The following is a 23,043-nucleotide window of genomic DNA, read 5'->3' as shown; positions in this document are numbered from 1 at the left end:
GTGACTTCACGTGTAAGTTTATCATTATGAGCAAACAAAATGTCCGTCTCACTGAAAACAGGATTACAGTGGCATGATTTGCAGCGATTGGACAAGTGCGAAAAAGTCTCTTTTCCCAAAGAACTTTTATGTTCTTTTAGACGTGTATTGATGCAGCGACCCGTTTGTCCGATATACATATTTCCACAAGTTAACGGTATCCGATAAACAACCCCTTTTCTGCACCTAATGAACTTAGAGCCTTCCTTCAGCCCACAACTACATTTTTTCTCTCTTACGTCAAACTTTTGGCAACTGCCTGGCATAACTGTTGCACTTTTATAGGAGCGCTGAAAACAACATCAACGTCATACCTGCTGCCAACATTCTTCAAGGCATGAGAAAAATGATGAACGTAGGGCACAACTGCACAGCGCTTTTTGACCTTGTTTATGCTGTTTCTTGAAGATGAATGCACACCCTTACTATGCGTATCAGTTTATCAACCGCTCTGGTGATGACCAGTTCAGGGAAACCCGCTGACGTTAACCTACCTACTTGTTTAGAGAAGCTATCTTTCATTAGGTGACCGCAGGACTTCACTATAGCCCCTTTTAGGCACGACACTGCTATTTCCGTTTTTTACGATTTTGAATGCCCGGACTTGTAGTAGAGTAACGGTTTTTCTGATCTAGGGCTGTACATCCAGCACATGTGGTTAGGTGAAATTCGCAGTGATAGGTCTAGAAACTGTAGTTGGTTTTCTTTTGCTATCTCATGGGTGAACTTGAGACCCAAGCCACATTCACGAAACATTTTTAATACATTCACCGTGTTAGGCCCATAGTCAGCCGCATCAAATATAACCAAGAAATCATCAACAAACGGAAGATTCTTTTTGCCAGACCGTGTACAGCACGATGGATTTTCTGGTCCACTCGTGCAAGAAAAATATTACTTAGTAAAGGTGCTACCTTCGAACCTATACATATGCCAGATTTTTGCACAAACATTTCTCCTTTCCACCCGACAAAAGTAGAATTCAGGTAAAACAGTAGTATTTCCATAAAACTTTTCCACCGAAATTCCGCATTCGTTCCTAAAATTGATTTCATCATTATCTTCACAAATGCAAAGTTTTACACTTTTCAGCAACTCTGGGTGCGGAATGGAGTAAAATAAGTCTTCTACATCAATACTAAACGCCCCGCATCTCTTTGGGTTGTCTTCTCTCAAGTATTGAACAACCGCTTCGGAATTATCTATAAGTAGCGGGTCAGAGATTTTCAAAGGGGAAAGCTGTTGCTGGATAAAGCATGCGACCTGCTTCTGCCAAGTGTCCCTTTCAGTGACAATCGCTCGGAAAGGCGCTCCAGGCTTATGCGTTTTACATGAAAAAAACACTTCAAGATGAAGGCCCTTGGCTTTCTTGACTGAAGTGCAAAGGCTTTCCAAATTAAGGGAAGACAATAGCTCAATGGCACGCTGTTTTTTGGCACGCTGTTTATAAAAGTGCAACAGTTGCGCCAGGCAGTTGCCAAAAAGTTTGACGTAAGAGAGAAAAAATGTAGTTGTGGGCTGAAGGAAGGCTCTAAGTTCATTAGGTGCAGAAAAGGGGTTGTTTATCGGATACCGTTAACTTGTGGAAATATGTATATCGGACAAACGGGTCGCTGCATCAATACACGTCTAAAAGAACACAAAAGTTCTTTGCGAAAAGAGACTTTTTCGCACTTGTCCAATCACTGCAAATCATGCCACTGTAATCCTGTTTTCAGTGAGACGGACATTTTGTTTGCTCAAAATGATAAACTTACACGTGAAGTCACGGAAGCTTTCCATATAAGTAGGTGTGGGATAAAGTGTATCAGTTAAGTATCGGTGGCGCTTACTGATAAAGAAATGTCTTTTTTGAACTGTGGTTAACTTGTTGTAATCTGCTAATATGCCTCATGACTTGCTCCGCGCATGCTTTGTGATGATTAGTTGTGCTTATATGTTTAGTCCCTTTCAAAAAAAAAAGATAAATCAGTTGTGAGTAAGCGCTCGTTTTGTACCTTCTTTCTGTGTCCTCCGTCTTTTGTGCGCGCTAAAAAAGTTTCAACATGAATTCATACCAACTCGCCCAGCTTTCAGTTTTACTGCGCTCTGCTCGTCTCTCGGCACGAAAAAAAAATATTGCATCCGCTGCACACGGCTAGCACTAGCGCGACCTCCCTTCTCTTATCCTCTGCTGGCCCTTTCGTGCTTTCGCCACTTCCTGAACCACTCGCCAGAGTACTGGAGCTTTCAGATGAAGCTGAGGGCACGTCAGCTGGGCTGTCGGAGCGTGATGAAGTTGCCTTGTAAGTCACTCCAAGAGTCCCTTTGGACTTCGGGCTCCAGACTGTCATCAATGCTTTCAATTGTTCTCATTTCATCGTCAAACGAGACCGGGCAAGGTGGAGCACCTCATTTGTTGTTATCACACAGCTTTTTTTTCTGCCTCCTTACACTTTTTACGCGATTTTCGCATTGCTGTGGCGTTTTGCTGCATCCAAGCACATCAGCCAGATCCTGGGAAACCTGCTTACAAAGCATCTCCTTGTTCTTCAACTTTTACAGCGAAAGCTGTTATGAGATCATTTCACCGGCCGTTTTTGGCGCCGTAGTTTTCCGCCGCCGCCGCCGCCGCCGGTGTCCGTAACCAGTATCGCTTGAAATAAAAAAAAACGAATAAGAAAAAAATTCCAGCATGGAACGAGGTTCGAACCTGGGCCTTCTGCGTGGGGTCCCAGTATTCAACCTCTGAGCCATGCCGGTGCTTGGAACTGCTCTGCAAAACGGTCCTATACAGGCTTCATGTCGAGAAGGAACCACATTAGCATATGCAATATGGCGTGGTAGAAGAGTAAAATAAGCACCAAGCGTCGCACAACGCGAATTCCTTAATCAGGCGTCACACAATGCGAATTGTGCAACGAGTAGGTTGTTTAATGCTTCCAACCCATAACAAAGGGCTCTGCCATAATTGTTCGTGGTAATCAGGCACAGCATCAACAAAGTGCGCATATTGCCTTATATGCGTTTAGCAGGTACTACGGCTCTCCGTAAAATGACGAAAAATGGCGCAGTGCCTGCTGCCCTACTTCTGAAAAATTACAATGATTTATAGCGTAGTGGGTTCCTTGCAAGTGCATTTGTATTGGTTGCCAAGGAAGCCCGTAAGCGCATGATCCATTTCCTCGGTGTCTCAGTAAAATTACAATGATTTAGAGCGTAGTGGGTTCCTCGCAAGTGCACTTGTATTGGTTGCCAAGGAAGCCCATAAGCGCATGATCCATTTTCTCGGGGTCTCAGTAAAATTACCATGATTTATAGCGTAGTGGGTTCCTCGCAAGTGCACTTGTATTGGTTGCCAAAGAAGCCCATAAGCGCATGATCCATTTCCTCGGGGTCTCAGTAAAGTTCTTGGCCCCCCCTCCCCCCGTCTTTCTCTCACGTCATGTATGTTATAAAGCATGACGGGAGAGGGAAATAGCAAGCGGGCGTCCCCCAATGCAAATTACATAACTGGTGGGCCCTTTAAAGCTTCCAACCCATTACAAAGGGCTGAGCCATAATTCTTCATCATCATCAGTCGTCGCGTCAACGAAGCGCACATAATGCCTTAGAGACGTGTAGCTGGTGCATCGCTTCTCCGCAGAATGACGAATAATGGCTGAGTAGGTGCTTCCCAACTTCAAAAAAATGTGATTTATGGCGTAGTGGGTACCTTTCTGGTGACTTGTATTGTAGCCCCAAGACAGCTTACAACGGGCTCTAGAAACGCCGCTCTTCCAGCTTTCGCTGTGACTGTGCTGCGGTTTCAGCGCAGGCCTGGCGTTTTTTGAAAGGCCCAACCTGAGGAAACTACTTATAATTAAAGAGCAGCTTAGTTTCTCCTGGTGTCCACTCGGGAGCTGAAATAGAAACAAGGTTATACTTAATTTATCGAATCGGGCAGCAGGTAGAAGCTCACCTCTTTTCACTCGCGGCGCTGGGCCCTCTCGCCGACGTTTGGCGGAGTAAGGGAGGTGCCTGCACGTGAAAAATAAGCTGCGACTGTAAGAACTCTGCCGAGGTGCCTATTTTGTGCAACGTGAAATGGTAAGGCTTTTTATTCGCGTAAGTAGACGCCTACTGTCGCGACGGATGGAAGGCGAAAACAGAGGCTTGCATTGCATAGCCAAACAGACATACAAAGTAATTTCAAAGCATCGACTGGTACAAGTGACGAAAGACCGGACATGAAAGTTTGACAGGAAAGGAACAGAGAACGGCACCGTGACGCATACATACGCATATTACGCGACCAAAACACGTTCTTAGGCTAGTTGGTGCATGGTCTCTCAAAATGTGGAGGCACAATGCAACGAGGACATGCAATGACGGGACTGGCGCCATGGATGACACCCACCTTGTTGCCGGGACGGGTGCCAGTAGTACCGCCATTTCTTGTCCTCGTTACTTTGTGCCTCCAAATTTTTGTCAGAGCATATTACGCGCTCACTTCTCGTCCGTCGTTGCCTCACACGCCTCGACGCTCCCGTTACCCGAGAAGGTCCATTCAGCACGAGAAATGCCAAGAAGCAGGCAAAAAGTATCGCGAAATATGCCCCCATGCTTAGTAGTTATTGGCGCTTACCGTCGGGATTCTGGCGAGGGCTCTCCCGCGTGGCCAAGGCGTCGGCAACTGTAGTGAACACAAAAAAATTCGTGAGACTGTTGCTATTATTTCTTGCACATAATTTTTGGAGACACAATGCTTACCTAGTGTAGCGTGCGGCGTTGACTCCTTCATCATGGCCATGATGATGAGAATCCGCTGAGCTTCATCATTCATCATCATGCGGAAGGCAGACACAAAATCAACAAAACCACCGACACGTAAACAAACCAGCGCGTGAAAACAGCGCGCGGACAGTGCGGATTTGTGGTATGTCTGAACATATCGGCGAAGCGAGCGCGCAAGCGCGGGAGAAGTTTGGTGGTTTGGTCACATGACACCTGACATCACGCGCGCCCCCTATTTGCTCTGCTCTCGCGGCAGCATGATTGTTCAAATCGGGAGACGAGAGCACCCGTCTCCGCTACCCCCCGTGTGCTGCTCTGTCTGCTCGTTCCCCTTGCTCCTGTTCGCCCAATGGAATGCGCTGTGAGTGTAACATGCCGTGCCAAACTGCCACATCGAGGGCTTGCCGGCTTTTCCTGTTAGTTTAATTTTGACTTCATGAAAAAACGGACATTTAGGAAGTCAATGCGAAGTATCAGTACCAATGAAACATAAGCTCAGTAACGACAGTATCAATGCAAATAGATCGCGTCAGCGCTTACACCCCAGACGCGATAGACCGCGCCGCGCAGCGAGATGCAGCCGACCGGAACTATTAGCTGCCAGCAGGAGCCGTCAACACCGCCAAGTTACGCTGAAAGGAAACCACACAACATTGAACCGAGGTGACGTAATGCAGTGGGCGAGGCACCTCGAACGGCACTGACGTCTCCTCCGGAATGAAGTGAGTTGAGAGGGTAAATATAGCGATCGCTATATCTAAGGTCCTACTTTAGCTTTTCGCAAAATTCTTTAGGCTAAATATTTCTGGGACTGGTCCGACTCATTCCAGGGTGTTTTTCACGCCAAGTGCGAGGGGTGGTTCACGACCCCTTTAAACTGCGAAACGGCTTGCAGTGCAAAAGAGAAAGGCGAGCTAGTTGGTACTGAGTCATAATGGTGTAATGGTAGCGCACAAAAAGACGCAGCCAAGAAAGTGAACACCACAAGCGCTTACTTACAACTACAACTGAAAGCTTTATTGCTTGAACATGCATGCGCAGGAGTCGAGCGTGAAGTTTGGATATATTTTCTGTTCAAGCAATAAAGCTTCAGTTGTGAGTAAGCGCTTGTGGTTTTCACTTTCTTGTCTGCGTCTTTTTTGCGCTACTATTACACCATTATGGCTTGCAGAGGAAGCACGTAGAGCGCGGCGAATAGCCTGGCCGTCTGGGCGCCAAAAGGAGCACTTGCAAAGCCCTTATATTGTATGAAGATGGCGGCGAAATGCTAGAGGCCCATGTCTGTGCGATGTCAGTGCACGTTAAAAAACACCCCATTGTCGAAATTTCCGGAGCTCTCCACTACGGCGTCCCTCTTATTCATACCTTAGTTTTGGGACGTAAAACCCCCGATATTATTATTATGTTGTATGAAAAGTAGTTTGTTAATCTTGCTTTTCCATATGTTTCCCTATAGCATGTTACAATTGTTTATGTGAGGGTCGAACATTTAATTATAAAGCAACAGTTTAACCGTGGGACGGTGTGTGACCGGGCTAGTTGGTGTTCCATGGCGACGTGAGCAGCGCGTGCAACACACAAGAACGAGTAACCGACGTGAACTAGCGCTGACTTTCAAGTGAAATTTATTAACGCGAGCATGGGAAACAAGATGGCACACGTGATCACCGCTCATTCAATTGCGCGTAACAGCAGATATGGAAAAGAAACCGAGAGACACAAAGAATTAAATAGGAAAAAACATAAACCGCGAAAAGACACCAGGAAAAGCAACCGGAGTATCTCTAGGTTATCTGCCCGGATGAACTAAGGTAATTCATTTCTTTGTGAGTAAGAGCGATTGAAGGTTTGCTGATGCAATTGCCTTTAGCTATAGTTGCAGCTTCAATGATGATGCGCTTGCTATCCTAACGACACCTAGCTAAATCTGTGTGTTATCAAATCCTGGAGCGCACCCGCATTCTGAAGAGTGGATTGCAAGAAAACCTTCTGTCCCTCTGCGTGCCTTTTGCTTCTGCCCATCTCGTCGATGTAAGCCTGTCGGCATGAACGTGGTATGCTATACACAACGCTACTAGAGCAGTCAAAGAATGTATTCTTGTGGTGAATTTTGCGTGAGCTTTCATCCTGTTTTATAGGGTTGGTCCTGACACTCAGCTCAGACAGCTTGTGCGGTGCAGAAAAAAGGGCTGAGATGCACGCCTTCTCACACATCGTTTTGAGCTTGTGAGAAATGCCATGTTTATGCGGGATAACCGCCACTTTATTTCTCGCTGTTTCCTGAGGATCAGGATCACTGCTCTAGTAGCGTTGTGTATAGCATACCACTTTCATGCAGACAGACGTATATCAGCCAGACGGGCCTTAATGTACGTTTGCAGGAGCATAACGAAAAGGTAGGCAGAGGGACAGAAGGTTTTCTTCCAATCCACTGTTCACAATGCGGGTGTGCTCCAGCATTTGATAACACACAGATTTTAGCTAAGCATCCTCAGGATAGCACGCGCATCATCATTGAAGCTGCAGCTACCGCTAAAGGCAACTGCATCAGTATTGGAGGGAAACAGCGCGAAAGACGAAGGACCAGGCAGAGAAGGACACAGACAACAGCGCTGACTTACAACAAAGTTTTATTCGTCAAACCACGCAATATATACCTGCGCAGTGAAAACGAAAAAGAAGAAACAAAACATGACAAATCGAAGATACAAAAACTAACAGAAATATCACCAAAAGCAAGCTCATTGCGCATGCAGTCACTCTGACAGATAAACAACCTCCTTTTCTGACAAGGCAACTGAAGGTCTGCTCACGCATGCGTCACCCAGCTTAGCTATTTCCAAGGCCTCCAGTATTTCACGTGTAAGTATTTCACGCGGTTGTGAAGAGTCATAGGGACCAGCTTACACGTGAAATACTGGAGGCCTTGGAAATAGCTAAGCTGGGTGACGCATGCGTGAGCAGACCTTCAGTTGCCTTGTCAGAAAAGGAGGTTGTTTATCTGTCAGAGTGACTGCATGCGCAATGAGCTTGCTTTTGGTGATATTTCTGTTAGTTTTTGTATCTTCGATTTGTCATGTTTTGTTTCTTCTTTTTCGTTTTCACTGCGCAGGTATATATTGCGTGGTTTGACGAATAAAACTTTGTTGTAAGTCAGCGCTGTTGTCTGTGTCCTTCTCTGCCTGGTCCTTCGTCTTTCGCGCTGTTTCCCTCCAATAATGTCGTACCAACTCGCCCAAGCAACCACTTTAACTGCATCAGCAAACCTTCAATCGCTCTTACTGACAAAGAAATGGATTGCCTTAGTTCATCCGGTCAGATAACCTAGAGGTACTCCGGTTGCTTTTCCTGACATCTTTTCGCGGTTTGTTGTGCTTTTTGCTATTGTACTTCTTTGTGTCTCTCGGTTCCCTTTCCACGTCTGCCGTCACGTGCAATTGAATGAGCGGTGATCACGCGTGCCATCTTGTTTTCACGTTCGTGTTAATAAATTTCATTTGAAAGTCAGCGCTAGTCCTCGTCGGTTACTCGTACTTGTGTGTTTCACGTGCTATACCATAGGCATTTGCCAAACATTTTGTCACACGATGGACATGTGTGTTCATGTGCTGTATAAAACCCACACCCAACGTCTTCGCCTCCTGCACAAGGTGTACCTTTTCTTATCGTAAGTATACACTGTGCTTACCATTTACTTGGTTTTGCACAGTTGTAAACAAAACAGCTTTAGTTTTAGAGGCATCCATTTTTATTCAATTTACGCTAGTTCATTCTAATTTTGATTGTAACGTAGTATTCGCCAAGTAAGTTAGTCCATGAACGTTAGTAGGTCGTAAAAAAGGGCAGTGTCATGTGCATACATGACACACTCTGCACGCTTATTCAGCCTTGTTATGGAATTTACGTAAATATTGCTTGAGCGGCCGCAACATGCTTTCGCACGAAACTCTAGACGTTATGCCTCCCAAAGGGGAACGCTGTTCATTAATTACTGCACACTGTTTTCTATACCTTAAGTACGAGTTCAAAAGGTCAAGTGAAACACCACGGAATACTAATTGTTCAGGCTAAACGGCTGTTGTTTGATGATTTATTCTAAGGAATGCCTTCTGAATATCAATACAGGGTGTTTCAACAAATGTGTCCAACCTTCTAAAAAAATCAGGAAAATGCGATACTTGATTGCTGCCTTCAGAATTGGTTTTTCTGTAGTGGCAAGAATTTTAAGATGGTTAAAGAAATTATTTGGGACTGTAATTAAAAATTCAATTATTTAGCTTTTTAACTAGTGGAGTCAGGTGGTTTTGTCAAATAGGAGAATTGAAGTTCTTTATGCCAGAAACCCAACGCAACTTCGAGATTTCGAAAAAGTGGCATCTAGTAATAATTACGAAGTTATGAAATTCAACCAAATTCAATGGCGAAACCTAAACAGAAACATGGAAGAACGCAACTGCCATATTCTTCTGAGACGTCCAAAATGAGTGAATGACTTTTTCTGTAGCGCTAGGCATCCTAAGATGGTTAGAGACATGACTTGAGACAGTAATTAAGAAAGATAAATTAATTAACGTTTTAATTACTGGAATTAGGTGACTCTGTCAAATTGGGGAATTGAAGTTCTTCGTGCCAGAAACCCATCCCAACATTGAGATTTCCAAAAAGCGGCCTCTCGTAATAATTACGAAGTAATGAAATTCAACCAAATTCGATGGCTTTCGCTGTTGAAAGCCGTTGCATTTCACTGAATTTCATTACGCCACAACAATTACTAGAGGACGCTTTCTCAAAATCTGAAAGCTCGGATGGGTTCCTCGCATGAAGAACTTCAATTCTCCCATTTGACACAATCACCTAGCTCCACTAATTAAAAAGTTAATTAATAAATTTCTTAATTACTGTCCAAAATGATGTCCTTAACTACCTTAAGATTCCTGCCGCTACACAAAAAGCAATTCTGAAAGCCCCGAGCAACTATCGCATTTTCTTGATTTTTGAGAAGGTTGGACACATTTCTTGAAACACCCTGTATATATGCTTAGGGTGAGAAATTTATTGACGAAAACGTTAGGAATAATTTATTTCTGTGTTAATAACGCTGGATCGGTTGGCATACCGCGCCGTAAACCAAACAGATTTAGATGCAGTAACATAATTTTCTAAAGCCTTCGGAGATACAGGTAATGTAGATACCGGCCTTGAGAAGCTATTCCTATCCCCGGATCTAATGTTACGTTTACTCTGGCGCGTTGTCTATAGCGTTGTCTATCCACCGAATGTACCGGTGAAGAGACACTGGTGACAAGATGTCAAGGATATGCTTAATGGCCTCATTTTTATTTCATCTATATCGCGAGTCGTGCTGTTTCTTTAGCGATGCGAAAGTTGAGTATATTTTTTCGCGAGTTGTTTCTCCCGGGAAAGCCGTTTTCCAGTTTGGAGCGTCTAAGGAGGGTATTACTGCATTGCCGTCTACATTAGGTTTTGATTGGACAAGCGTTGTAAGATATGTATTAAACTTATGCGCTCATTATTCACCCTTTATTCTTGTATTATCGACTGCCGATTCAAGCTCATCATTTAAAGCACCAGCGTTGCTCACGAATTTATTCATTTCTCGCCAGACTGATTCAATATGGCGACGTTTTTCATTAAAGATGCTTTCGAAGGCGGTTATTTCAATTCCGCTTAGAAATTTCGTTGCACTGTTTCAGAATTTTTAAGAATCAGAATGAGCGTTCTGCATCTTTTTTTAGAATCTGGCGAATAAAATGTCTTTTAGATGTGAAGCATCTTATAGCGGAGTTCAATCCGGTGGTGGTGGTGGTGGTGTGCGGCGTGACCACCCTTACTGCGCCTGCGCAAACCTTCTCCACTTCCCCTTTCAACTCCCTCTCTCCCCTTTCCCTCGCCGCTCCTCCTCTCCCCTTCCCTCTCCCCTCTCATTTCCCTTTCCCATCCTCCTCTCCACTCCTCCACACCCCTCCCCTTTCCCCTCTCCCATTTCCATTTCCCCTCTCCCCTTTCCCTTTCCCATCCTCATCTACATTCCTCCTTTCCCCTCCCCTTTTCCTTTCTCATCCCTCTCCACTCCTCCTCTCCCCTTTCCCCCTCACCATTCCACCTCTGAAACGCGGGATCTACATGCCGAAACACTGCTTCGCATCGCCTCATGGTCCCCTTTAGCGGGAGATGGTGTGATTTTTTTCTTAGCCAGCCTATAACTCAATAGTCACGAAGATATTCGCAGTTTTCTCGACCTTCTTATTTGTTTGAGCTTAAAACAGTTGTAATAGGCCTTCTTAAGTAAACTCATAAAAACATGTTTTTTATGAGTTTACTAATTATCTCGTATAGTATACGATTCGGGTTTTCTGGCGCCTGTATTTGGAACTCGAATTGTACTTGTAAAGCATATAAATAGGAATGTGGTCACTGATTCCTCATATAATTGTCCCAGACCGAACGCTGTCGTCAGCATTGTTCGTGATAAATAAGTGCAAAGGCTTCTTGTCCTCGTCTTCTCTTGCGCTGTTTCCCCTCCGATGTCTAACCAATACGCCCAAGCTTCGATACTAAGTTCATTATCGTACAATGTTATGAAGGTATCACTGACGCAAATGTCTCTTTTTTTCTTGATGAAGTGTACGATAATGTGTACGATAATGAAAGCAGGTTCCTCGCATGCGCAATATGATTTCGCGGTTTGTGTCGCATAAATATATATTTTGTTTTCAATAAATTTCAGTCGCGAGTCTTCGCCCGTCCTTGTTCACTTCCTTGTCCGTGTTTACCTTAAGCAGCACCTTGTTTCATGATGCACGACCGACTCGCCCAGCAACATGCATTATTAATCATATAGCCTCCACCTGTGATTATGCTGAGTAATCTGTGTCAACAAAATTCAACAGTGTTCTCAGGAAATCAAATAAATCTCTAACGCGCCCATTAGGTAGCCGGTACACAACTACAAGCAAATATTTGCATGTTCCAGCGTTAGAACCTCGTATTCAGGTGTGATTTGTGTTAATTGTGGAGACAGGGTGCATGAAATATCTTTATCGATTAGTTGTGATACACCTCTGCTACGTAGGGAGCGTCTGTTAAGGTAAAAACTTTGGGATCCTCGTAAGCGGAGTCAGTGGCGTACGAACTCGTTCGCGAGTGGGGGGGCTGGGGTCGCTCGCTAGGTCCTCCGTATATATATCCGATTTTTTATATTCATAGAGCTGATGACATGACTTGCTTCGCAAAGCTGTTTGTTTAAAATCATGGAAGAATCTGCACAAACAGATTGTGTAGGCGACAACACAGTAGTGTTTAGTAACATTTTGGAAATATTACCCTGAAGTTTAAAAAGTAAACCCAAATTTAACCTGATCATCTGAGCATTCCATCAGCAAACTTCCCACTCTTAGTTTGGCGTTGTAGATACGATGAGTATGAAGAACCTGCTATGACTGTAGTACCTTAATTTCTCACTTATTAAACAAAACATGTGGCTGACAAAGCAAGGTACTTCGCAGAAGTCTTCAGAATAAGCCTAGTGCCAATATATTTACTGTTAGAGCCCTCTAATATGAAGTCTTTCTTAAGAAGACCAAGTTCAGTCGATGAATACTTAAGCGAACCACATTGAGCTGGTTGTGTATAATTATAACATTTTAAATGACTACGAATTTATATACTAGATGTCGTTCCTTGCCCTCCTACTTTTCCCAGCTTAGGGTTGGGGTGGACAGAAAAGCGGTGAAGTGGCCCTTTGCTCCTCCCCTCCGGTTCCACCCAAGTAAATAGCCCACGTAAACTGTGTAAGCTAAAACTTTCTTTGAAAACATTTGGGCGATTCTAACGTCAAGGTAGGTCACCACCTTTAAAAACGCATTTTTCTAAAATGATTTTTTTGTATTTCACATTTTCAAGCTCCTTGTCTCTTCAACAATATTTAGCAAAAAGACTTATGTAGTTGTCTTGAGCCGTTCGAAAGTTATGACCATTTTTCTAACCCCTCTTATACGCATTCGAAACCGAAACTGAAGGTTGTTTCTGATTCCACAACACCTGCCATGTCGTCATAAATGTTTTTCCTTATACATATTCCGTAACGCTAAGTTGTCTAAGTACATTCTAAAGCTTGTGGGGCATGATGTTTAAGATTTATCTGAAATTTTTCACTACACGGCTTCGGCACTTCTGTTGTTGCGCGCGTTTTCGCTCGGCTGTCAATGCTTTTTCGTACACCACTTCGAGCTCTTGGACTTAGTTCTAGCCTTTCATGGAATACGTTATTGTGCTCCATGAAATATGGCAAAGTATAGGACGAAAAAGAAGCATCGACGCAAGTTATGGAGTCCATAAACCAAGCGTGGAGCTTCCGTGGCGAACGTAGATGAGAGTCAGCTGGAGACTCAAAACGAGCTAGAAAAAGTATATGTGCGTCAGCTCGCCCAAAAGGAGAATGCACCACTTCAGAAGAGGTCCCTAGCTATGAACCTAGAGAAATTCTGATGTATGGAGTGTTTATTATATGGACATTCAATTCAACTCTTTAAAGCCATTTTTCTTAAAGGGACCGACAACTGATTTTTCTCGACCCAGTTTTTTACGGCGCGACAGGAAGCTCACCCTTCGTAGCGTTTGTAACTGCAGTGGTTTATTCCGAAAAGCGCGTACTTATTTTATAAGCAGTATTTTTCGACCAGAACGGCTCCAGACACACATGGAGGCTTCCTCCAGCAACGCTGAGAATTGATAGCGAGGCCGCTAGCCCTTGTGAAAGCTGTCGTTGTTCTGCTTTCGCAGGAGTTCCTGTAACTATGCTTAACCACCTTTATTTAGAGCTTTTTAACTATTTTTGAAAATAACAAGCTGTTACAATGAGAAGATGTGGCATTATGCATCATCCCTGTATTTGTACCGCGTGGTGTGCGCATGCGTCCAAGGTTGCCTGCGCTTGTGTCATGGGTGGCTTGTCCCAGCGTCGTTACTCTCTCGATGCGCGAGCCAAGCCAAGTAATCGAAAACGTAACTGTGCATATGCACGGCCGCACCGAGTAGCAGCGCGCGTCATTTCCGAGACGAAGTGTAGGTAGCAAACTATGTCGCTCCAAAATCTTAGCGACCTGGAAACTGCGTGCATGGTTGCATGATCACGCTGAAAAGTTGCTCAAGACGCGCTGACGAGCATGGGATCATTACGTCACGCGAAGGCAGCGCCACTTTAATGCATACTACTAACGCAGGACCTATATGTACATTATTATAGGAGTAATACGTTTTCATATGAAGAAACGAACAATATTTCAATACTAACAAAAAAATCGTCGAACGCGTACCGCAATCAACGGTCACGTGGCCGTCTTCATCGGATCATTCATGTTTTTGCCGCCAGAGGCGCCACAGGTCATTTTTTGCGACTTTCAATTAAGAAGTAAAATATAAATCCATCTCTCACGAAAAAAACAGGGTTGGTTTGAGTCAGTGCGACGGACAATCTTTACATCAGTGGAGTCAACTCATTTCATATACTGGGCAGTTGTCGGTCCCTTTAGAACATAATTTTTTTGTATCCTACACTTACGCAAACAGTGATAACGTTCCTTCTGATAAAGATTTTCACATATAATTTTGCGCACTAATTCTTTGCTATCCTTAACTGTGCATTCGAGCAGAATTATTGGAAATGATCAGTAACTCTTTGTACTATGACCAATTTTGTGCAAAACAAAGCTGTCGAAATATAAACTTTTTCAGTCTTTTTACGATAACGCGCCTTAGCTTAGAGCTGGGTTGATCATGGAGATTAGATACACAGGATAGTGTCCTCACTACGTACCTGCCAAGTCTTGTTTCCATCGCACCAACCATGTTGTAGTTATGACTGTTGGCGCCACATGCATATTTTGGCACATTTTCATTTTTATAAATTTTATTTTTTACATTTTTAGCAGTTCCATCATTTCAAAGTTTAAATTAACATCAGCCCTAGCAAGCCAAAATTATAATTATAACTTTTCGACTGCAACTGTAATATTTTTTCTCGAAGGTGGTGACCTACCTTAAACTACCCCGCATTAATTTCTTCCTATAGGTCGTTAGCTGTTAATGATTGGTCGAAATTTTCTGGGTCACGCTCACAGCACCTGCTCGTAAAACGACGCAACAAATGACGCGTAAGTGATCCACCACGTAATTACCACGTACGCATGACTGCGTAAAAAAATAATATTGAACTATTTTCAAAACGGCGCATTGTTTGTCATTTGTTCTTCGCTATTCGTGAAAATTTTTAATGTGCCATAAAATCGCCTGCAATTGTTACGCAACGTCACAAGTCTGCGAAATCTCGCGGCGTTAAAATGAAGTGTGCACAATAAGCAGCACATTACTGTGCTGAACAATAACTCATTTTTTTCGGAATAGCCAGACAGTGCCTCTTTCTGAACGTAATTTAAGAAGGCTGCCCGTCATCACATTGGCAGCGACTGGCTGTAGCAGCGGGCGATATGGATTCATATGTGTATGATAGATACTTTCATTTGTAGTATGACGATGCTGAGCTGTTTTTGCGCGTGTACGACTCTCTGTGAACTCATCGTTGCTGACAACGAGGTAGAGAGAGAACTAAACATTATTAGGAACAGACACAATCCTTTGCAGGTAGGCAGCCTTCTTAGTCCACAAAACCGTGGACGCTGGTCACCTCCCTAGTGAGGTAGGTCAAGTAACGGGGCAAACTTGAAAGCTGGGACTCTCAATGTACTCGAGTCCACTGCCTTGTTACAAGCCGCCGCGATCGCTGCAGGCTATCCATATGATAAGCCGATTGAAGCAGGCTAATCAGAGACTAAAGTGGGAATCTATTTTAGATGTCCTGGCTAGGCACAAGCTGAAATACTTGGCACTTCTGCATACTCATCAACTCACAGCAGCTTGAATGTGGAGCAGTCACGATGCTATTCATTTTCAAGGAAACTGAATTTCCTAAAAATGAGAGCATTTGATCGGGCTATAAAACGTTTACTGGTTGCCGCTTATATTTGCGTCGCGGATTACATAAATTTCAGGCCAGGCAGGACAAAGTGAAATCATGACAGATTGCTCTAATGTTATAGAACCCCTGCTGAGCGATGGCGTCCTCTGCAATGCTCGAGCGCAAGACGCACACACGTGGAATAGGCAGCCCGCACCCCAGGTAGCCTAAAGTGCGTGGTCATGACACACGGAGGATAGTCGTCACCGCAGGTTCGTAGGACAAATTTTATGACAGCATTACGTTATTGCTGCGTTCAAGTAAAACTTTGCATGACTTGTTAGTTTCCCTGTCTGCAGCCGAAAATAAACACTGTCGAAAGTAGGGGGGGGGGCATTTCTCAGTGGGGGGGCTAGCGCCCCCCTTGCGCCCCGGTAGATACGTCTATGAGCGGAGTACACCTGGGCCCGTATTCACAAAAAAACGTATTAGGCTAAGAAAAGTTGCCAGAGACCATATCATCTAATCCTGTTGTGGGATGCCGTGTCGATGGAAGGACGCATCCCAACATAAAACATAACGACTGTTTATTAGCGTAGAAGCAGCAGCGGGGCGAGCATACCGACGCTGCGCTCAGTCGGGTGGCCAAGGAATGGTCACTTCCGAGCTTGGCAGCTTGGTTTTATAGCCACCGTCGGTGACGTAAGCCTCCGGTGGCAGTGTCCCTTATCGGATACGCCGGGCTAGCTAGTGATGAGGCGGAGGCTGCGCGCAGTGGCCACATTGTTACCGGACATATTAGTGAATACAACACATAGGAACGAGACGGTTTGTCAAGTCGGCCCTTGACTGAAAGGAATACCGCGTTTCTCTGAGCATGAAATCTAACCAGAATTTCACTGAGAAACACGCGCAAGTCATCGCACTTCATGTGCGCAGTCTTAGCAGGACAATCTGAAACAATCGCTAAACTTCCCAAACACTGCGGCGCGGCCTGCGCCGAGTGGTGCTCACAGGTTTTGTTCGTAAAACTCATCACATCACAACAAAGAAATAAAGGCGCACGGAAACATTGTCACGTCACCGTGAAAAATGCGGTTGTCAAACGGCAGGGATGACTTTTACTGGGCGAACTTGGGCTCAGAAAACAACGTATCTCGACGTACAAGCAATACACCTTGTGCGCTGATAGGCGCGATCACAGTCGTGGGTTGTCGGTAATCCGCTCGTCTGTGAAATGTGTCGGATTCCATACGTGCCTTATCGAACCTCCCAACGTAATGGGCGGTGCTAGTGTTAGCTCTAGAATGAACTCGGCTTAGGGCCACGGAATGCGCGAACAATGACGAGCGAACTACTACCGCGGCCGTCGTTTGTTAGCGCCGAAGAAATTGAAGGTAAGTCACCACCTCCGAGAAAAAATTTTACAGTTGCAGTCCAAAACTTAAAATTATGATTTTGGCTTGTAGGGCTGATGTAAATGTAAACTTTAAAATGATGAAACTGCTAAAAATGAAAAAAAAAACAAGATTTGTAAAAATCAAAATGTGCCAAAATATGCCTGTTGCGCCAACAGTCATCACTACAAAATGGTTGGTGCGATTGAAACCCAACTTGGCAGGTACGTAGTTAGGACACTATCCTGTGCATCTAACCTCCACAATCAACCCATCTCTAAGCTAATACCCCTGTCACAGTGGACGTTTTAATGTCATACGAATGGAATGATATTCACATCTAATGACATTATGCGGCTGCTACACAGTGATATTTAATGTCATTACAAACGAATGACCTAAGCAATCGAATGAGTTCGAAAAACACATTCGCCGTCGAATTCAAACCGAATCCACAAAATGTCGAAAATCGGAAAACAGCAGAGCGGCAGAAAACAGAGACAGAGCGCAGAGACGTGGCCACGTCTCTGCGCTCTGTCTCTGTTTTCTGCCGCTCTGCTGTTTTCCGATTTTCGACGTTTTGTGGCTTCTTTTGTAGTTAACTAAGTATGTACCAACTTGCCAAACAAGCAACTCTCCTCAAACCGAATGTATAGTCTACACCAGAGACTACTTAAAATGTGTCATTCAGTATTCTCAATTCGGCACGCATTTGTGCAAACACGCTATTAATGTTGCTTTTTTTAAAGGCGTCTGTGATTGTAACGAGCACAGGTGTACGGAAGGCTGTCGCAAAATGTTTTTGTTCTCCACCTCAGTGGCGTCTGGCCGCTGGCACTGGCGGTCATAATGTAAACAAACAGACGCCTGTGTGCATGTGTATCTGCAGCGATGGAATGAACTCCGCGAGCGCACTCGACCGAGGTGCACATGTTTCTCTCATGAGGCTATGAGAAGACAATTGTGCGCAGTTTCGTTGAAAGCTGTTTTCCCGCATGGACGCGTGCGAGACCGCGTTTTGAAAGCGAAAAAACGCGGAACGCTCTGAGTTTCCATCAAATCGCTTCTTCTGGCTTATGCGCGTTCCTTGCAAGGCTAAGTACAAAGCAACTAAATGTTTTACTTGCTGCAGCTTAGCGTCGTCGTTCAGCGGTACTACAGTGCCTAGAATAGCGGTACTGCCATGTCAGCCATTCTATCGGCTGTGGCTACTGGCTAAGCGTCGTCTTGGCTTATGGTGGCCAGATATCCTGCGATATGAAATTTTTATCCCTGTTGATCTAGCGATGTGGCTTGCCACTCTACATTTACCTTCCTCAACTTTTCCGGACATTTTTTTTCTGAATTACCGACATTGATATCATGAACGAATGACATTACTTTGTCCTGTGTAGCACCGCCACGGATCGAATGGCATTCGTTGCGCCGAATGGCATTCGAACCTCATGACATTAACACCTCCAGTATGACAGGGGTATAAGTCGCGTTATCGTAAAAAGACTGAAATAGTTTATATTTGACAGCTTTGTTTTGCACAAAATTGGCTATAGTAGAAAAAGTTACTGCTCGGTTTTAATAACTCTGCTTGAATGCACAGCTCAACCTATAGAAAAATAGTACGCAAAATTATATGTGAAAATGTTTATCACAAGGAAAGTTATCACTGTTTGCGTAAGTGTAGGATGCAAAAAATTATGTTTTGAAAAAAAAATGGCTTAAAGATTTCAATTGACTGTTCTATATAATAAAGAAACATTCAATATGTCTGAAATTCTCTAGGTTCATAGCTAGGGGACCTCTTCTGAAGCGCCGTATTCTCCTTTTGAGCGAGCTGAAACATATTTTTTCTAGCTCGTTTTGAGTCTCCAGCTGACTCATAGACGTGCGCCACAACAGCTTCACGCTTGTTATATTGATTCCATAACTTCTATTGATGCTTCTTTTTCGTCCTATACTTTTACATATTCATGGAGCACAATAACTTATTCCATGAAAGGCCAGAACTAAGTCCAAGAGCTCGAAGTGGTGTACGAAATAGCACTGACAGCCGAGTGCAAAACGCGCGCAACTTAAACAGAGTGCCGATGCCGTGTAGTGGAAATTTTCAAATAAATCGTAAACATCATGCCTCACAAACTTTAGAATGTGCTTAGACAACGTAGCATTACGTAATATGTATAAGGAAAAACATTTATGCTGACATGGCAGGTGTTGTGGAATCGGAAACGTTCAGTTTCGGTTTCGAATGCATCTAATAGGGGTTGGAAAAATGGTCATAACTTTCTAACGGCTCAAGGTAACTACATAATTCTTTTCGCTAAATATTTTTGAATAGAGAAGAAGCTTGAAAATGTGGAATTGAGCAAAATCATTTAAAATGCTTTTTTGAAGGTGGTGACCTACCTTAAGGAAGAGATTCACGCATCATGAATGTCAAGCAGCCACTATACCACCGTGGCGGCCTGCGTCAACCATCACAGTCCCGAAGTAGACGAGCAGCGCTTCAGCGGCACTTGTGAAAGACACGCCAGGGGGAACGGAGACATGTCCGATAGTGAAGTTGGACACGCATGCGCACAGCGCCCCAGGCGCGGAAGCTTCGACACCATGCTGCGCGACGGCAGGTGGCGTAGCAATGCTGTTTTCCATCGCGCCGCCGCCGCGCTGCACAAACTTTTCTGGTCGACAGTCCAAGGCTGATGTCTCTCAAGCTAGCGCGCGTGAGCCCGCCACTTTGTTCAAAGTTCGCTGGCCAAGCGACTCAGCCCAACCGGCGCCCTTCATGCTCCGTCGGCACGAAAGGCAGGCGGGCTGTTTCCTCTGTGCTTGTGGAACCAACCACGTCAGGTCTCCTAAACGGCGCGATGTAATCGCCTTTCGTGCGACGGAGCTGGCCGGCTCGTTTCATCTCTGCTTCAGCCGCGATCGTCGGCAGCGCTCACGCGCTTTTACTCGCAGACAACGCCCAGGGCGATGTTATCAGTTTGGACTTTATACAAAACATGACGCGACGGCGATAGCAAAACCCCGCCAAACATTTAGAGGGCGCTTGAGCTTCGCCTTCAAGAGTAGAAAGCGATAGCGTATCGGTCTCCGCTCGCATCGCCTTCTCAGTCGCTAGTCTGCCTTCGTTTCTCGGTTGGCACCTCAAACTTGCCACAAGGAAGGGACGTGTGTGCGCCTAACATTGGCCCTTCAAAAGATCGTAGAATGCATTCCTACTGCAAGAATGTTGCGATGTGTACACTAGCCATGTAATTCTTCCTTTTCCGAATGGACCTCTGCCTGTTTGCAAACAGTGTGACGTCACTGGGGGTGCTCCACGCACAAGTCCCGCCCTCGGAGCATACGCTGGTTGGCAGAAAGTTCCGCCGGAGGGATCGCTCTGCATAGCAGCGCTGCGTGTGTCTGTGTTCCTTAAGTTTCTGCAAATTGCGATTTTCAGAACTCACAGCTGTTAAAAGGAAGAATCACTGCCTATAATGCACGATTCTGTTAGATCAACATACTTCACGGAGTCGTGATGTGGACGAAAGCAGCAGTCGGCTTGCTAAAGACTAAACGTTTTATTTGAGCGAAACATTGCCGGGTAAACCATGGGTCAAATTACAAGCGATACACACTTGCACTGATAATGGCGAACAGAGCGTCGGCCCTCGATAATTTGACCTGCAGTAAGGCGCGTCGGCATTTATACATGCGCCATGGAACATTCGAGCCTTAGAATAACAGAGATCTGAGCTAGTCGGTAAGTATTCATTCTAAAAAGACAGGACGTGCAAACACGGACGCAAGAAAGAAGTCACGACACCACAAACATCAACTAACAACTAAGGAGACGCACAACGGCGGAAAAGAAAAGTCACGAAAACGTATCTGCGCATGCCCATGCGATAGGCGAACCTATCAATCCGGCACGCGTGGGGGCCTACGCGAAAGATAACTGTTAAGGCATTTGATTTCATCTTTATGCAAGTTAATCGCCGGTTGCCTCACGCATCGCGCTTACCACTATTCTCGCTATGCCATGCCTCAATCATCAGGCTCGTTAATTTATTCCTACGCCGGTACAAAACTGCACATTCACCGACTTTCAGCGTTCAGTTACACTCTCGAAAATGTAAAGATAGATTAGAAGGTAGTGTAAGCGTGCGGTGAAGATGGGAGGAAACACGTCTGCGTCCCTCAAAAGGCACATAGGGGGTCCCCGAAGGGGGACTGCGTGGCTTCGCCAGGCAGTGCGTACTTTCACCGACCGAGCGCCGCACCCTGTGTTGATGGGGATTTTCAGATACCGGTCCTGCGATCTCTTCGGTGTTTGCATTGAAGCGATAGAGAGCAAGAAGGTCACCTCGCTGGCAGACGCCAGGTCGGAAGGTAGCTTCGTTCCCGTTTGTTGCTACCGCAGTCCTTGTTTTCTCCTTGTGGCGATATTGCGAATGTTGGCTTTTTAAATATTTTTTATCTGGGCGTTTATTCATCGGTAGCGTTAGAGGCCACCTTCAGGGCACGAGCGGCGCTCCCGAGCCAAGCGTTTCAGATTTTGACCAACTAGCGTTGCTTGTTTATTTACTAATTCAAACATTTATTTATTGATTAGTGCTCGCCTGAACTGCAGGCCTTAAGCAGAGGCTCGGTAACATGCACTTGAAAAACAAGAGAGCACGCATGTAAACAAATGGAATTGGAGAAATGCGATTGGTGTTTCAAGTATAGAAATAAATGCAGTAACATTATTACAGATGTTGAGCATTCGATATGTCAATAATACATGTGGTGACGCTTCAGACAACGCGCTGTTCAAGAACGTGTAATGACAAAGAGAAAAAATTCTGTTAAATGCGTCAACTATGCCGACGCACATTACCAAGGAAACATAACTGACAGATCATCAAATAATGAACGGTAATGAACGCGACGCCTGACATGACACATTGCGTGAACATTGGCGATAACTCTAAAATCATTCATATTTTGAAATGCGGAAGAAAAAACGGGAACGGAAGTACAGTCGCGCTCACTATGACTGCAACATGGGGCCTCGTGTGTTCAAAGATTGCGCATGGCCTCAACTTGTTTTCATTTCAGCAACTAAATGATATTTGATTATTTGGAATCATCCCCGACTGCGAGAACAGCGTTTAGTTATGGAAATAAGAGCTAATAGATGCCATGAGCAGTCTTTCAACTCGTGAGGCCACGCGCACCCGTGCTTGCAAGTCATATGGAGCGCGACTGTACTTACTCATGGACGGTACGGGGGAGAAATTCATGTAAGTCATAGGTCTGCACGAAATTTCGCAATTTTTTTAAGCTAGCGAATTTCTGGCATGCAAATGCTTCATTACTGAAATGAGCATTTTAAGGCTTCTTCATGACAAGTATGCAAAATTCACCGGGGTGTCCCAGTGGAGAGTCGCATAGTTTAGGTTCATTATGCTGGCAACAAGGAATGTGGTGCATGAATGCGGACTCCGAGAATGCGTATTCTCTTACGCAATACAAAAACTTTGTTTAATACATTTTACCTCGTACGTCGAATGAGTCGAACAGACTTCCCGGACACATTGTTACTTGATAACCAAATGTTCTGTGATGCATTAGCTAATATTATATAATTAGGTTCTGTGAAATATTAGCTAGCATTGTATTATACGAGTTTTATTTCTACGAATTAACTATACTGACCAGGCCTTGTTCAACTTATTTTTCTGTAACAACCTACTCCCCGTTGTAATGTCATTTGGCCCTGAGAATAAATAAACAAGTCCACAAGTGGAGGCAGACGGGAGGTTTATCGCCAGCTCTTCGGAACACATCGGTTTTCCCTCCGGAACATTTCTGCTTACTGTACTCGCCGTCTGTTTGGCAGGCAGCTGC

General features: G+C 44.6%; 1 protein-coding gene across 1 annotated transcript in view; it reads left to right on the top strand.

The window, feature by feature from the left end:
- Window positions 1-23,043, top strand: part of LOC119379633 (uncharacterized) — a 157,731-nt gene that overhangs the window by 10,065 nt on the left and 124,623 nt on the right.

This window comes from Rhipicephalus sanguineus, chromosome 1, assembly GCF_013339695.2.
Source record: "Rhipicephalus sanguineus isolate Rsan-2018 chromosome 1, BIME_Rsan_1.4, whole genome shotgun sequence".
NCBI classification, from domain to species: domain Eukaryota; kingdom Metazoa; phylum Arthropoda; class Arachnida; order Ixodida; family Ixodidae; genus Rhipicephalus; species Rhipicephalus sanguineus.
Note: the sequence above shows the minus strand (reverse complement) of the source record. Positions and strands in the feature narration are given on the sequence as shown.